The sequence below is a fragment of the Gavialis gangeticus genome, unplaced genomic scaffold, assembly GCF_001723915.1.
Source record: "Gavialis gangeticus isolate Ggan-Ray unplaced genomic scaffold, GavGan_comp1, whole genome shotgun sequence".
In the NCBI taxonomy this organism is placed as follows: Eukaryota; Metazoa; Chordata; order Crocodylia; family Gavialidae; genus Gavialis; species Gavialis gangeticus.
The window spans coordinates 47233652-47247832 of record NW_017728995.1 but is presented as its reverse complement, the minus strand read 5'-3'; positions in this window follow the sequence as shown (position 1 = coordinate 47247832).

Genomic DNA, 14181 nt, shown 5'->3' with positions numbered 1-14181 from the left:
GAAGATGTTAAATAGTGTAGGCCCTAGGACAGAGCCTTGAGGGACCCCACTGGTCACAGGGCACCATGACGATTGACTTCCATCAACCACCACCCTCTGGGTCCTAGTGCAGAGCCAATTCCCCAGCCAGTGGATTGTGGTGGGGCCAAGGCCACAAGTGGCCAGTTTTGCTAAGAGGTGATCATGGAATGCCAGACTTTTTTAAAGTCAAGATATATTACCGCAATCTCTTCTCCCTTGTCCAGGTGACAGGTCACCTGCTCGTAGAAGGAAATGAGATTGGTCAAGCAAGACCTACCCGCAACAAACCTGTGCTGGCTATCCCTCAGGATGTCGTCGGCCAGTCCATTAAGGATGGCCTCTTTAATAAACTTTTCTAAGATCTTCCCCGGGATACAAGTCAGGCTGATGGGCCTATAGTTAGCCAGATCCACTTTCCTCCCTTTCTTGAAGATTGGCACCACATTGGCCTTCTTCCAGTCTTCAGGTACTACACCAGAGCGCCAGGAGTTCTCGAAGATCTGTGCCAGGGGCTCAGCTATGATGCTAGCCAGCTCCTTGAGCACCCTGTGGTGTAAACTGTCAGGGCCGGCTGACTTGAAGGTACCCAGCCTCTCAAGGTCAGCATGAGATGGAGGGTAAGGAAACGTCATGAGGACAGCATTGATGGAGGGTAAGGAATATCCCTCACCCGGGCCTCCCTGTCCCATAGTGGGCAGGGGCATCCCATAGGACTGGTGAAAAGCTGATGCAAAGTACCCAGTTAGCAAGTTTGCTTTTTCCTGGGCATCAGTTGTTAGTTGTCCCATCTGGTTTAGCAAGGGTCCAATGCTACCCTTGCTCTTCCTCCAGCTCCCCACATATCTAAAAAAGGACTTTTTATTTTCCTTGATACTTGTAACTAGTCGGAGTTCCGTTGCAGCCTTGGCTTTTCTGGTTCTCTCCCTGAAGGTCGGACCAGTGCAGAGTATTCCTCCTTGGTGGTGGAACCAGTCCTCCATCCTTTGTAGGTCTTCCTTTTAAGATGCAGGAGGTCCACTAGTTCCCTTGAAAGCCAAGGGTGTTGCTGTGACCTTTTTCTGCCTTTCCTCTGAGACGGGATAGACTTTGCTTGCGCATCCAGAATTGCTCCCTTGAGGAGCAACCACTTGTCCTGAACTCTTCTCCCCTTTGGGTTGTGGCCCTTAGGGCCTCACTGACAAGCCTCCTTAGCTTGTCAAAGTCAGCTTTCCTGAAGTTGAGGACTTCTGCATTGCTGACTGACTTGCCAGCTTTTCAGCAGATAGTGAAGGTGATCAGCTCATGGTCTCTGTCACCCAGCTTCCCTTTAATTATTAGATCACTGATTAGGTCATCCCTAGTTGCCAGGTCAAGCAGTGCTTTACCTCTCATCACCCCGTAGACTTCCTGCATCAGATAGAGCTCGTCCATGCATGAGAGAAAGCTTTGTGGCCACTCGGATTTGGCTGAGCGCTCTTCCCACATGATGTCTGGGTAGTTGAAATCTCCCATGACTACCATGCACTGAGAGCGTGCTGCCTTATCTGATTTTCTCCTGAGAAAATAGAGAAGCTCTAGGGATGTGCAGGGTCTTGCATGTAATCTCAGTACTAAGACAAATTTCTCCCTTTAGGATTATCCTGGGGCCCAGGAAGTGATCACCTTACACCTGATCAGTAGTACTCCATAATGGCCCATTTGACTTCAGTCAGGCTCCTCAGTAAGACTATCAGAATTTGGACTAGATTTTGAGTGATTACCATTTGCAGACAAAGAAATTCATGTCTCAAAAATTCTTCCCAGTCTCCAAGCAGTGTGAAAAGTTCTGCCTATTGAAGTCAGCAGGTGACTTTGGTCCCTCTTCTCTTTATTTTGTACAAATGTAATGAAAGCTCCTCCAACAGAGGTGCAGTTTTGCCATAAACATAAAATAGATATGACAAGCCATCCTTTCTATTGAGCAAACGCAAAACAAGTCACCGTACATGACACTGAAGAAAGATGGTAAATACTGCTTCCTACAACCTGTGTTTCCAAGATAAATTTTACCCAAATGCCAAGTTGCTCAACAGCATTGAAAGGTTACAGGAGGGTAGAAATAGAGCCTGGTAGGGCCCTGGAGATAAGTACACAAATAAATACTGACAAACAAATATTTGTTGTAGCATTAATTACCTGTAGCCATTTGTAACTGGCCCTTTTCTGGTTAGTCTTTTTGCAATTTGGTCTTGCAGCAGAAAATACTGCATCCTTTAGCTGTATTGGTAATTCATTTGTTTCTTGCTACTTCAGTAGTAGACTGACTCTTAAAGTTTCAGTAAAACAAGTTTCCAGGAAGATGTCAGGGAGAATTAAGAAAGATGAGGATTATGATTCTGGTGAAAATACTATGAATGAGCACCACAGGAGCCTACTACCTTCTATACAGTGGTGGCCAACCTTTTTGGCAGGTGTGCCACAAATTAGCACCATGCTCTCTGGTTGCATCCCCAGGAGCAGGGATATGCAGTTTGCAGCACCTCAAAGCCTTTTGAGGCACTGCAAAACACATGTGGCACTTGTGAATCCATTCACTATGGTGCATATTTGCAGTGTGGTGGCAAAATTAGATACCGGGAAATCCCTGTATCAAAAAGAAACCATGACCAAAAAAAGCAGGGTAGTGCACATGGCTGCAGCATGCACCACCAGAAACTGTAGCCTGGCCAGCTAGAGCTACACTGGATGCTGGCCAAGCTCCATGTGCCTGGATCACCACTGCTGCTGCCCCTGGAGGCCCCCAGAACCTCAGGTGAGACTGCTGGGGCCAACCCAGGTTTTGGCCCCAGCCTCCCCTACCCAACCCAGGCAATGTGTTGTGTGCCAAAATGCATGTGCAGAGGCATGCCAAGAGGCAACTAGCAGCAGCACAATGTACCATTGCCATTTATCCCCAGTGAAATGCATGTTCCCACTCATTAGGGATGCGCTCTGAGTGCCACTCCAGTCCCCTTCCTCTCTCCAGTTTGCTGTTTTGCTTTCTTCTTCCTGCCTTGTGCTCCCTGCTAGATCTCCTGCTCTCCCTTCTGCTTCCTTCCCTATCACTTGCCAAGCTGCCTGTCCCCTCCCTGATGTGTGCCACACACAGAGGCTGCCTGTGGCACTCCTGCTGCAGGTTGGCCACCCTGTCCTACCCTAACCCTCCAAGCAGCACCACCACCTCCCTAACAGCTTACAGAAAATATTTTCCTCTTTACAATAGAAAAAAGGCAGAGTTGCTGCAAGCATCAAGAAGCAAGAAACACCACTAAGGTAGCAACAGCACCAAGAGCAGACTGTGTGATATTCTTGGCTGGGGCATGATGGTGTAGCCAGGATCAAGGGACAGGCCCATCCCTGTCCCATAGAAGTGGCCCATGCTGGAAAGAGTCCTTTAGTTACAGCAAAGTCTGCATGAGGAATTATGCAGAGCTGAACTCCTGTGAGAAGTGCCAGAATGAAGTTTCCCCTGTGGCTCTTTACTCAATTAGGGGTTGTGAAGTTTCTCCACCTGCAGCAATGTACTGTGGAAGCTGTACCTCCTCTTCCCATCCCATTCCAGGTGATATGCTGTAGAGGGGAAGGAAAATGCTTGCTAAAGGGAGGAAGGAATGAATAATCTTAGTTTCAGGGGTACCACTGTCATTAACCTTTTTGTGCATGGTAAGAAGAAAGGATCCTTTAAGTCCCTCCCCAGATTCATCCCTATGCAGCACCACAGAAGTCCGTCACAATCAAATATGGAGGAAAAAGAGCAGTATTAAGCCAGTCTTTCTTCCAAGAATCTCTCTCTTGCTTGGGCTGCAGAAAGCTGTGGATTGCAGTGATCTGAAGCCTCTGAATCAGTAAGGGGCACAACTAAAACAGGGACTAGGGCCCAAAGCTACATTATTCATCATGAAGAAGTCATCATCTCCCCACAGCTTCCATGCTGTCGCAACTAAGCACAGGAAAACATGACAGCATCTCAGCTATCACAGTGTGGTAACTGTGGTTACATGATGGCTTTATAAAACCATGGCTAGCCATGGAGCAGAGAGAGATCCTTCATTTCTTTTTACCCTAAAGCAAAAGCCTGTTTTCTCTTTATTTATTTTCTCTTCCCTGACAGCAAGGGACTGCACACTTTTTGCTCACAAAGCCAAGGACTGATTTGTTTTATATTCCTCTGACAACCAAGGGCTGTATGAAATGCTTTCCTAAGCAAGAAACAGGATCCCTTATTTAATTCGGTAAAGCAGATTGCTCCAGACATGTTCCCAGAGTGAGGGACCCACTGGAACAGGACAATGCACAAGGACAGGGACATCATTTTTTATTGTCTATTTTTTTATGGGGAAGTTAGATCAGTAAAGACCCTGTCTTGTCTGCTCTTCACTTTGTGTGGCATTCAAATATTTGGGGTCTGTGGGTGGTCAACCTAGAAGCTAGCCACCCAATGAGGCAGCAAGTACAGCTAGAAAAGGAGCTACAGTAGTGCTCGTCTTGCTTGTAAGCATAGCCAACCCCAAGAATAAACAGCTAATCCTCTTCACTTCTAATGCTTCACTATCCAGCAGGCAAAACTTTCATTCTCCTGCAAGTCTGCAGCCTATAGTAAGCAGCTGTGTTTCAAGTAGCACAACTGTAGGATTGCACATTAGATCCCATTGCGCCTTATCACCTGTGCAGGGGGAGCCTGGGATAATGAGCCTGGGACCCTTGAGAGAAGCAGGGCTCATAGCAGCAGCACTGCCCCCCACTGTGAGCTTCATCATTCTCCTTGCTGCCCCCAATGCAAGCCCCACACCTTGTGAGGCTTTCAGTGGCAGCAGCATTGTCCCCTGCTGTGAATCCTGTAGCCAACAAGGCTGACGACACTGCCACCACTGACAGCAGGAGTAGGCAATATTTTTGGCCAGAGTGCAGAAAAAACTGCAATGTCTACCTTGTGAGGTGTGGGACTGCTGGGTGCCGGCGTGCCAAAAAAACAAAATGGTGGTGGGGGATAAATGGCAGGACACACTGCATATTAATATAGTTAATAATAATAATAAATTATGCTTTTTTTTTCTTTAATTTTTTTTACAGGTTTTCTAGAAATTCTAAACCTGGTGACAATAAATAAAGTCTCATATATTACCCTTGTTCTTGTGTATTCTTTTTTTGTTAAGGAATTTGTGATGAGAGAGAGAGAAGAGAGAAAGAGGGAAAGAGAAGGAAAAAGGGAAAAAAGGAGAGAAAAGAGAGGAAAGGAAGAGGCCGAAAGAGGTAAAGAAAGAAAGAAGAAAAAAGAAAAGAGAAGAGAAAGAAAAAAGAAGAAAGGGGCTCGGTCCTGGGGCCTGCGCTGTTCAATTTCTTCATCAGTGATCTAGATGATGGGGTGGAAAGTAACCTGTTTAAATTCGCTGATGACACCAAAATTTGGGGGGAGGTGAGCACGCTAGCAGGGAGTGAGAGATTGCAGAAGGATCTGGATAGGTTACAGGGGTGGGCTAACAGGAACAGGATGCGTTTCAATACGGACAAGTGCAGGGTGCTGCACTTGGGCAGTAGGAACCAGCAGCACACTTACACAATGGGGAACTCCCTACTCGAGAGCACGGAGGCAGAAAGAGATCTTGGAGTCATTATTGACTCCAAGATGAACATGGGCCGACAATGCGAGGTCATGGTTGGCAGGGCTAACCGGACCTTGTCGTGCATCCACAGGTGCATCTCGAGTAGAGCCAAGGAGGTGATCCTCCCCCTCTACGCGACACTGGTCAGGCCACAGCTGGAGTATTGTGTCCAGTTCTGTGCGCCCCATTTCAAGAGGGATGTGGACAACATGGAGAGGGTCCAGAGGAGGGCCACCCGCATGATCCGGGGACAACAGGGCAGACCCTACAGTGAGAGACTGCGGGACCTGAACCTATTCAGCCTCCACAAGAGAAGGCTGAGGGGGGACCTGGTGACCGTCTATAGACTCACTAGGGGGGACCAGAAGGGTTTGGGGGAGACGCTGTTTCCCCTAGCGCCCGCTGGCATAACAAGGAGTAATGGGCACAAGTTGATGGAGAGGAGGTATAGATTGGACATCCGCAAGAACTACTTCACAGTTAGGGCGGCTAGGAGCTGGAACCAACTTCCAAGGGAAGTGGTGCTGGCCCCTACCCTGGGGGTCTTTAAGAAGAGGCTGGATGCCTACCTGGCTGGACTCATTTGAGTCCCGTTTTTGTTTTGGGGTTTTGTTGTTCTCCCGCCCTGGCGGGGGGTCGGGCTAGAAGATCTACTAGGTCCCTTCCGACCCTAAATCTATGAAACTATGAAAAAGAAGAGAAACAGAAAAGGGAGAAAAAAGAAATAGAAAAAAGGAGAGAGAAGAGAGAAACAGAAAGAGAGCGATAGAGAGAGAGAGAAAGAGAAAGAGAAAAGAAAAAGGGAAAGAAAAAAGAAGAGAAAGAAAAAATGAAGAGAAAAAAGTAAATACAAAAGAGGGAAGAGAAAAGAGAAAGAAAAAGGAAGAGAAAAAAAGGAGAGAAGGTAAGTAATGTGTCCAGCAGAGGGAGGCGGTGACACCCCAGTAGCAGCCGCCGCCAGGGCCAGGGTGCTCAGGTCTCCCTGGCAGCCCGGGAGCAGGGGAGCCTGGGCCCAGGGCTGGGAGGGAGGGCCTGGCCAGGTCTCAGGCAGGCAGATGCCCTGTCCCACCTGGACGGGGCACAGAGCACCGGGGCTTGGCACTTGGGGCAGGGTCCAGGCAGTGTGGGGAGAAGCAGGTGTGGGAGGATGCCACAGGAACGGGAGGATGCCTGGCCAGGCCCTTGGGAAGGCAGCAGCCAGAGGAGAGCGGGAGTTGGGCAGGAAGCTTGGGATGCCTCCCTACACATCAGTCACAGCGTGAATGGGGTGGAGCCACCCCAAGTGCAAGGGCCCAGCTTCAGGGCCCAGCCACAGGAGCACTTGCACCCCAGGAACAGCAGCCATGGGCAGCACTTGGGGCCGAGCCAGCTAGGAGCCTCCAGTGCATCAGCCCTCAGCAACACCTGCCCAAGCCTGACCCTTAGAGAGGAGCTGCAGGTGGGCGAGTGCTGGAAGCTTCCAGTGGGTAGGCAAGCCCTGGGCCCAGCCAGGGCTTGGGAAGACAGATGCTCCATCCCACCTGCACAGGGGCAGCACTGGGGCACAGAGCACTGGAATTGGGTGCTCAGGGCAGAGTCCGGGTGAGAAGGGGAGAAGCAGGCATGGATGGGGGGAGGTGCCATGGATGGGCCAGCCCAGCCTGACTGGGCTCTTATGAAAGCAGCAGCTGGAAGAGAGCAGGGGATGGGTGGGAAGTGAGGGCTGCCCTGAGAGTCCACGGATTAGGACCATGGTGGGTAGGCAGGGGCACCCAGCCTGGCCTGCATAGGTCTGTGGGGATGGGCTGTAGCTGCCCTGTCCATAAGGGGATGCCACTTGGCCAAGGCAGGACGCTGGTCTCAGGGGGCTCCTGGCTTGCCTCCTTGTGTGCAGGGCACAGTGCAAGTGAGATAGAGCCGCCCCCAGTGTGGGGGCCCAGCCATGAGATCTCCCCAGGTCCTGGGAACAACTGCTGCAGGCAGCACTCGGAGCTGAGCCAGCTGGGAGCCTCCAGCACAGCAGCTCTCCATAGTGCCTGCCCAGGCCCTGGACTCGCTCACTTGTAGCTCCCCTCCAGGTGCTGGGTCAGGATGGGGAGGGGGGAGCAGGTTGGGAACACGGGGCAGGGTCAGCAGAATGCAGACAGTGTCCCTGCCCATGTTCTCCTGACTCCATCCTCCATGCCTGCTGTGGTGCTGGGACTGGTGGTTGCTCTGGGGACCCCAGAGCAGCAACTTAAGAAACATTTTTTTTTTTAAACAATTTCTTCACACACCTCCTGGCATGCCAAAGAAAATGTCTCCCTGTACCGCTAACTGGTATGCGTGCCAGGGGTTGCCTATCCCTGCCTGAGAGCCGTGTCAGCTACAGGACTGGCAGAGGGTAGTGCACCCCTGTGGCTGGGAGCCCCTCAGCTGATGAGCACTTGGCCACCCATTCAATTAATGCTGTGATTAGAACAACCTACAAAGTTATTATACATTTTTATGAAATAAAAGAAACTATAAGCTACAAAGTTAACATGCCATTAATTGGTTGAATGTATAGCTGGGTCACAACTAAAGCGTGATTACCTGGTTAATCATGCCTTAAAGTATAACATATAAAGGGGGCCTACGTGTCCAGCAAGGCACTGACCCATGTTCTAACCATGTGAGTGGTCCTACTGAAATAAAGGTGAAGCGGTTTGCAAAATTGAGATGCAAAGCCTTTCTGAATGGGACTTAACTTGGTTCTTAAAATCCCACTCAAATTGTATTTAACAGCAGGGAACTTTAATACCTGAAATACCTAGAAGTAAATAATTTTCTACCAATGTTTATAGCAAGCACTTTAAATATGCTATAATGTTGATACTTATCAGCTTCGTCCTTTATTTCACATAGAAAATGTGTAGAAAAACTCACTCAATTTTTCAATCCTTTGGGGAAATTTTCTCTACTGGCCTTATATAAAAGCAACTGAAGATAGAAACAAAATATTATTTAACAAGGTTTTATATGACAACATAAAGAGTGACTGGTAGCTGAGTGTTGATTCAGACATAATTCTGCCAGGGTTACTTCCCTGCCAAAATATACCTCCAACAACCATACATAAATTTTATTTTTAATAAATAACCACTAAATGGTTGTATAAACAGAGTAAACTGTGGGTAACTGTAGCTTATAATGAATATCTGTTGTAGCAACATTAACAAATACCTTGCACAGACTCACTGCAAGTCAGCGCCACCATCACTAGCTTATTGGTTGGTGGCAAACCAAATGATGTTGGAACACATCAGCAGTTTCCCTTGGTGAGAAATCTACGTCCTAGCTACATCAGCTTTTACTCTTGAAGTATCCCTCATGTTTGTACTTTTCAGACTTTTGGCTTTAGAAATCTTATAATTTATAATGGAATAGTCAAGGTCTCTCCTTGCTTACCCAAAAAGTCACTGTGGCAAGATTGTTCCCTATACCCTGCCCAAAATATAAATACAGAAAGCACACTTATTCAAGGCAGTCTGGTCTAGACTTTGAAACAGGGGGTTAGGATTCAAAAAAGTCTGTCACTGACTCTATGAGTGTTGGGCAAGGCTCTTGACCCCCCCTCCCCCCTGTACCTCAGTTTCTCCATATGTAAAGAAGCATTCGAGAAGAAAAAGGGCCACATAAAATTAGTTTCTCACAGTGTTTTTCAAAGCAATAATTAAGTGGGAAAGGCATTGCAATGTGCATCTGCAAAGAATTATAATATGTATTAGAATTGCTGAAGCATTTGTGAAAAGTTCTTCGCAAAAAATGAGGGAGAGAGAACGGTTCAATGTAAGATAATCTGCCTAAGCTTAGAAATGCTCAGAAAAGGGATGATCCTGCACTACTGAAATGAGTGAGAATTTTGCCATTACCTTTAATGGCATCATGATTAGACCAACCATAAGAAAGAGTCTGAAATCAGGAGCTTTCAACACCTCACAGGATCAGGCCCTAGTGGCTTTACTCAAACTCTTCTTTGGGAGTGGCCCATGTGAGTCTTTACAGTGCTGGCCATTCATGCAGTTTTCTTCATAAATCACCTGATCCCTTCCAAAAGAGGCCCTGTTATTTTCTTGTTGCAAAATCAGTTTTATTTTTATGTTTTTCTCAACCACATATATATTTAGGTAAACTCTGATTTCCCACCTATGCAAATGCAAGGGGCATTTTACACTTTCCTTAAGTACTGACAGATTTACAGCTCCAATTTCTCCCAAATCTTATTCACTAAGATTGATCATTTGTTGCATAGTGAAGCCGGGAGAAGGAAGACCACAGAAACAGTGCCAAGCATTCTTGCTTTTCTTTGTAGAAGGAGGAAAGATAGGCTTATCTCTGGAAAGGCAGAACCTTTCATTAAAGGATGAAGTGAGGACTGATCAAATAGTATCTAGAATTTCAGATATACTGATACTGATGCGGGACATAGTTAAGGATGGCAGAAAAGCACTAGGAGACTTTAAAATGGCTTTCTAACAAGTGGGCCAAATGCATCCTTAGTGAAACTCAGATGATTTCATGAGACTTAAGCCAGTCACCAGTTTGGCCAACTGACCTTAAAAAGTGCATCATATCTTTTTTTTTTAATTTAATGTTTCAAGCCTGCTCTTGATATCTCAAAATAGCACTGGTATTTCTGTTTCCATTGGCCAATGAGGTTTTCCTGTTCTCCTCCCTTCCAAACTAAACCTCCATTAACATTTTGTCTCTCAGAACAGGGCTGTACTTTGTGAGAAGGTTCACATTCACTAGTGCAAGGTTAAGTGTACCAATTCTTTTATGCTTCTTCAAAAAAATGCTCTCTCTAAACCAGAACTTTCCTGTAACAACCCATCTGTGATGACAAGAATGCTGCTCTGGCCCTTTTAAAATAAAAGGTTAAGGACCAGATTTTGAAGTCTTTATTTACAGTAAATAGCAGTCTACTTGCATCTTTCTGCAGCTGAGAGTACAAGAATTTCAATGTACTACAGTGGTCACCAACTGGTCAATTGCGATCGAGTGGTCAATCAGGGTGCCTCTGACAGTTCATCTCAGACTGGGGGGCTGAGATGGACTGTCAAAAGCTTCACAATTGGTGGGGTACATGTGGGGAGCAGCCAGGGCGCACATGGCTGGGCTGAGCCAAACCACACCTCCTGCCACTGGGGTCGGGCTGGGTGAGTGGGATGATTCCCCTCCATGCCCCCAGCCACTGGGCAAGTGGGGCCCCAGCTGGGCCAGGCCAGGCCAGGGGAGGGTTGGAGCCTGGGTGGCTTGTCCAGGCATGCAGGGGGGCTTCTGCTGTTGCATGCACCCCGCCACTGCACTGCTGCAGCTGCTTGGGATGCAAAGCCCATTGTGTAGTGGCAGCCACCTCACCCCATGCACAGAATGGGGGGGCATGTGCCCCCTGGGCATAAGCGGTGGAAGGGGAAGGCTAACAGGGCTTAGCCCCCCCAAATGCAGGGCAGCAGTGGGGCCACAAGGCATCCTGGCCATGGGCTTCCAGTGCCTGCAGCAGAGGTGGGGAGGGAGTGGGAATGGGTCTGGGGTGAAAGATGGAGCTGCAAGCAGCTTATTGGGGGGGCACCCAGTGCAGGGTGGGGGCTCCTGCCACTGCACACACTTTGGGAGGGCATGGGGGGGTGCACCCCTGGATCTGCAAGGGGGAAGGTGGGCTGCAGCTGTAGGCTGGTGCTGGAGCTAAGCTGGGCTCTTCCTGGTGGGGGGGGGGTGCTGGGCTGGGCTGTGATCAGGGTGGGCAGTGGCGGTGCTGGAAGCAGGGCTACGGTGGGGGGGCTGCAGCCTCCCCAAAATTCAACATAGCCCTCCGACTCCTCCTCCCAGTGCCACCACCACTCACCCCAAGCACAGCCTGGCCCAGTGCCCCCCCCCCTCCCCCCAAGCCCAGCCTGGCCCAGGGCCCCCCCCCCCCACCAGGAAGAACCCAGCTAAGCCCCAGCACCAGCCCGCAGCTGCATCCCACCTCCCCCCCATGTAGATCAGGGGGCATACACCATGCTCTTCTGGGGTATGTGAAGCAGCAGGTGCTGCCTGCCCCTCCCCATGTCAGGCACTCCCCAGACAAGCTGCTGTGGCTCTATTCTGTGCTGCATTTGTGGGGCAAAGCCCCCCCCCCAATAATTATTTCTCCCACCACCACCGATGTCCTTGGGCCTCCACCAGTGCATGCAGTGGTGGGAGCCCCCTCCCCCCCCGCACCTGGATGAGCTGCCCAGGCTCCGACCCTCCTCCAGCCCAACTCCCACTCACCCGTGCCCCTGGCCCACTCCCTCCCTCACTGCAGGGGTCTCAATCTGCCTCTCACCCTCACAAACTGATCTGCTGGGCAGGGGGGCGGGGCGCAGTAGATCCTGGGTTGCCTTTTACTTCAAAAAGTGATCTTCTCCTTAAAAAGGTTGGAGAACACTGCCGTACTACATAACTAACTCGTTGGATTGGTAGTGAAGCCTGTGTCCTGTGTCATTGGTTGACTACATGCTGCCAACCTCCGGCCTCAAACAACCAGACTCACATAGAGAGCCATACAAATATGATTCTTCTCTTTTCTTTTTGTGTGTGTTGTTTTTTTTTCCAACCTGCAGGATGAAACAAGTTGTAGCGGGGAAGATTTGGAAAGTGACACCAGGAAACTCAAGTACTTGGAAAATTTCACAATAACTCTAAGCATACAAGGCACCTCATGAAGAGCACATCACACTTCAAATAAAGACCAAGCTTCTTGCTGTCCAAATGGAGTTCTATTATTGCACATAACTATGCACAAAAAACACTATGGATTTCTATTTGAAATCCCTAGGTATATCTTGTGTATCACATTTGCACACCTAACAGTGCTAACATTGTGTGGTACCTTTGAAAGGATCTCAAGGCACTCCAGGGTGCCATGGCACTCTGGTTGAGAATCACTGCCCTAAATACTCTGAATAAATAGACTTGAGTGGGACATATTCCTGGCACTAGCCTTCTGTACAGGGGGACATTGCAGCCTTTTGTACATGAGATTTATCTAATACTTAAAGTAAAGCACTGGAAGAGACACTGCATATGAGCTTTGCTATTGACTCACCAGGTGACTGACAAATCTTTTAGTATCTTCATACCTTTATTCCAACTGGCTTTAAAAAGGTTATAACAATATTTATCAAACACCCCCAAAGTTCCACGGAGTCTAATGTAGTTAAGAAAGTGTTTTTAAACCCTTGAATGAAGAAGTACTTTACAAGTGCAAAATGCTATTTAAAGGGGGGGGGGAGGGGGACGGGACACCGTATGGATTTCAAACCACGCCACTGACTCCAAAGGTCATTGTTACAAATGGCAGTGACTTCATAAAAGGCCTTACGAAATACAGAAGCAGATTAATGCTTTCTTTCAACAGCTTTATTTTTCAGTTCTTTTTTACCATTGTTTTGTAAACGGTTTATTTAAAACAAGGTCACTGAAGTGTATATATATAACAAATCTCAGACAGCAAAAAAGAGAGATGATAATACAAGCTAAGTGTGTTACTCTGAGGTGATTTCCTATCAAAGTTTAGACAAAAAGAAACAATTCTTCCTGTACTTTTAAAAGACATTTAGGCATGGTTTATCGTAGGTTACATATTGGCCTACTTGGCTGATATTTCAAAGTCCAATTTGTCTACATCTGAGCCTGAAACTTGGCAGACAAAATAAGTTTCTTTTTCTCCACAGTCAAATATCTGATTGTTTTTTCAGGGTGTTCAAACAATCAGGATTAAAGTTCACTCTTGTAATTCCCCCTGCTGTTTAGACATGAAATGATTTGACCAGATTCATTATGAGAATGAGTATTCGTTCTAAATTTAAATACCATTCAAACTTGGTGCTAAGTTAAAACCACAATTAAAGTTTCCCTCACAAGGAAAGTTAACCTCACCTTTGCCAGAATCCATGATCAGATGGTAAATATGAGGTTGTAATTGTGTGTCTCAAGGACTTCTGGAAATCAGATATGAAATCCTCTCCTTATGGAACCAAAATTAATGTTGATTCATTGGGCCACCGTTTCACCCAAGAACTGCTAAATCTTGGGTGTGTAATTGGGAGGACTCCCAATACTCCTTTGCTTTTAAACATATTTTCTTCAGTTGGATTTGAATAAGTACCTGACTTTGTATGTGCTGCATAAGTTAAGCAATACTCAGATGCATTTTACATCATATACGGTGTCAATCATATGAATTAAAGATACTTATGTGGTAAGAGAGTGTATGTCCATACCTTGTTCCCTGCAGTACATTCTCCATTTCATTTACATGATTCAGGCAATGGGGCTTCCCACCAATTCCCCCAGGAGGTAGTTTTACATTCTAATAGGCCCACATTACATGAGGGAATGCTTCCTGATATTCAACCTAAACTTGCTTTTGCTCAGTATCAAGCCTTTACCCCTAATACTATGTCCTTCAGCTGCCCTAAAAATTTCTCTTTCTTCTTTAAGTATTGTAGACAGTTCACCCCCACCATACCCGCCCACACCCTCCACCATACCCATCCGCACATGCGTACACCCCACACCTAAACCACACCGACAC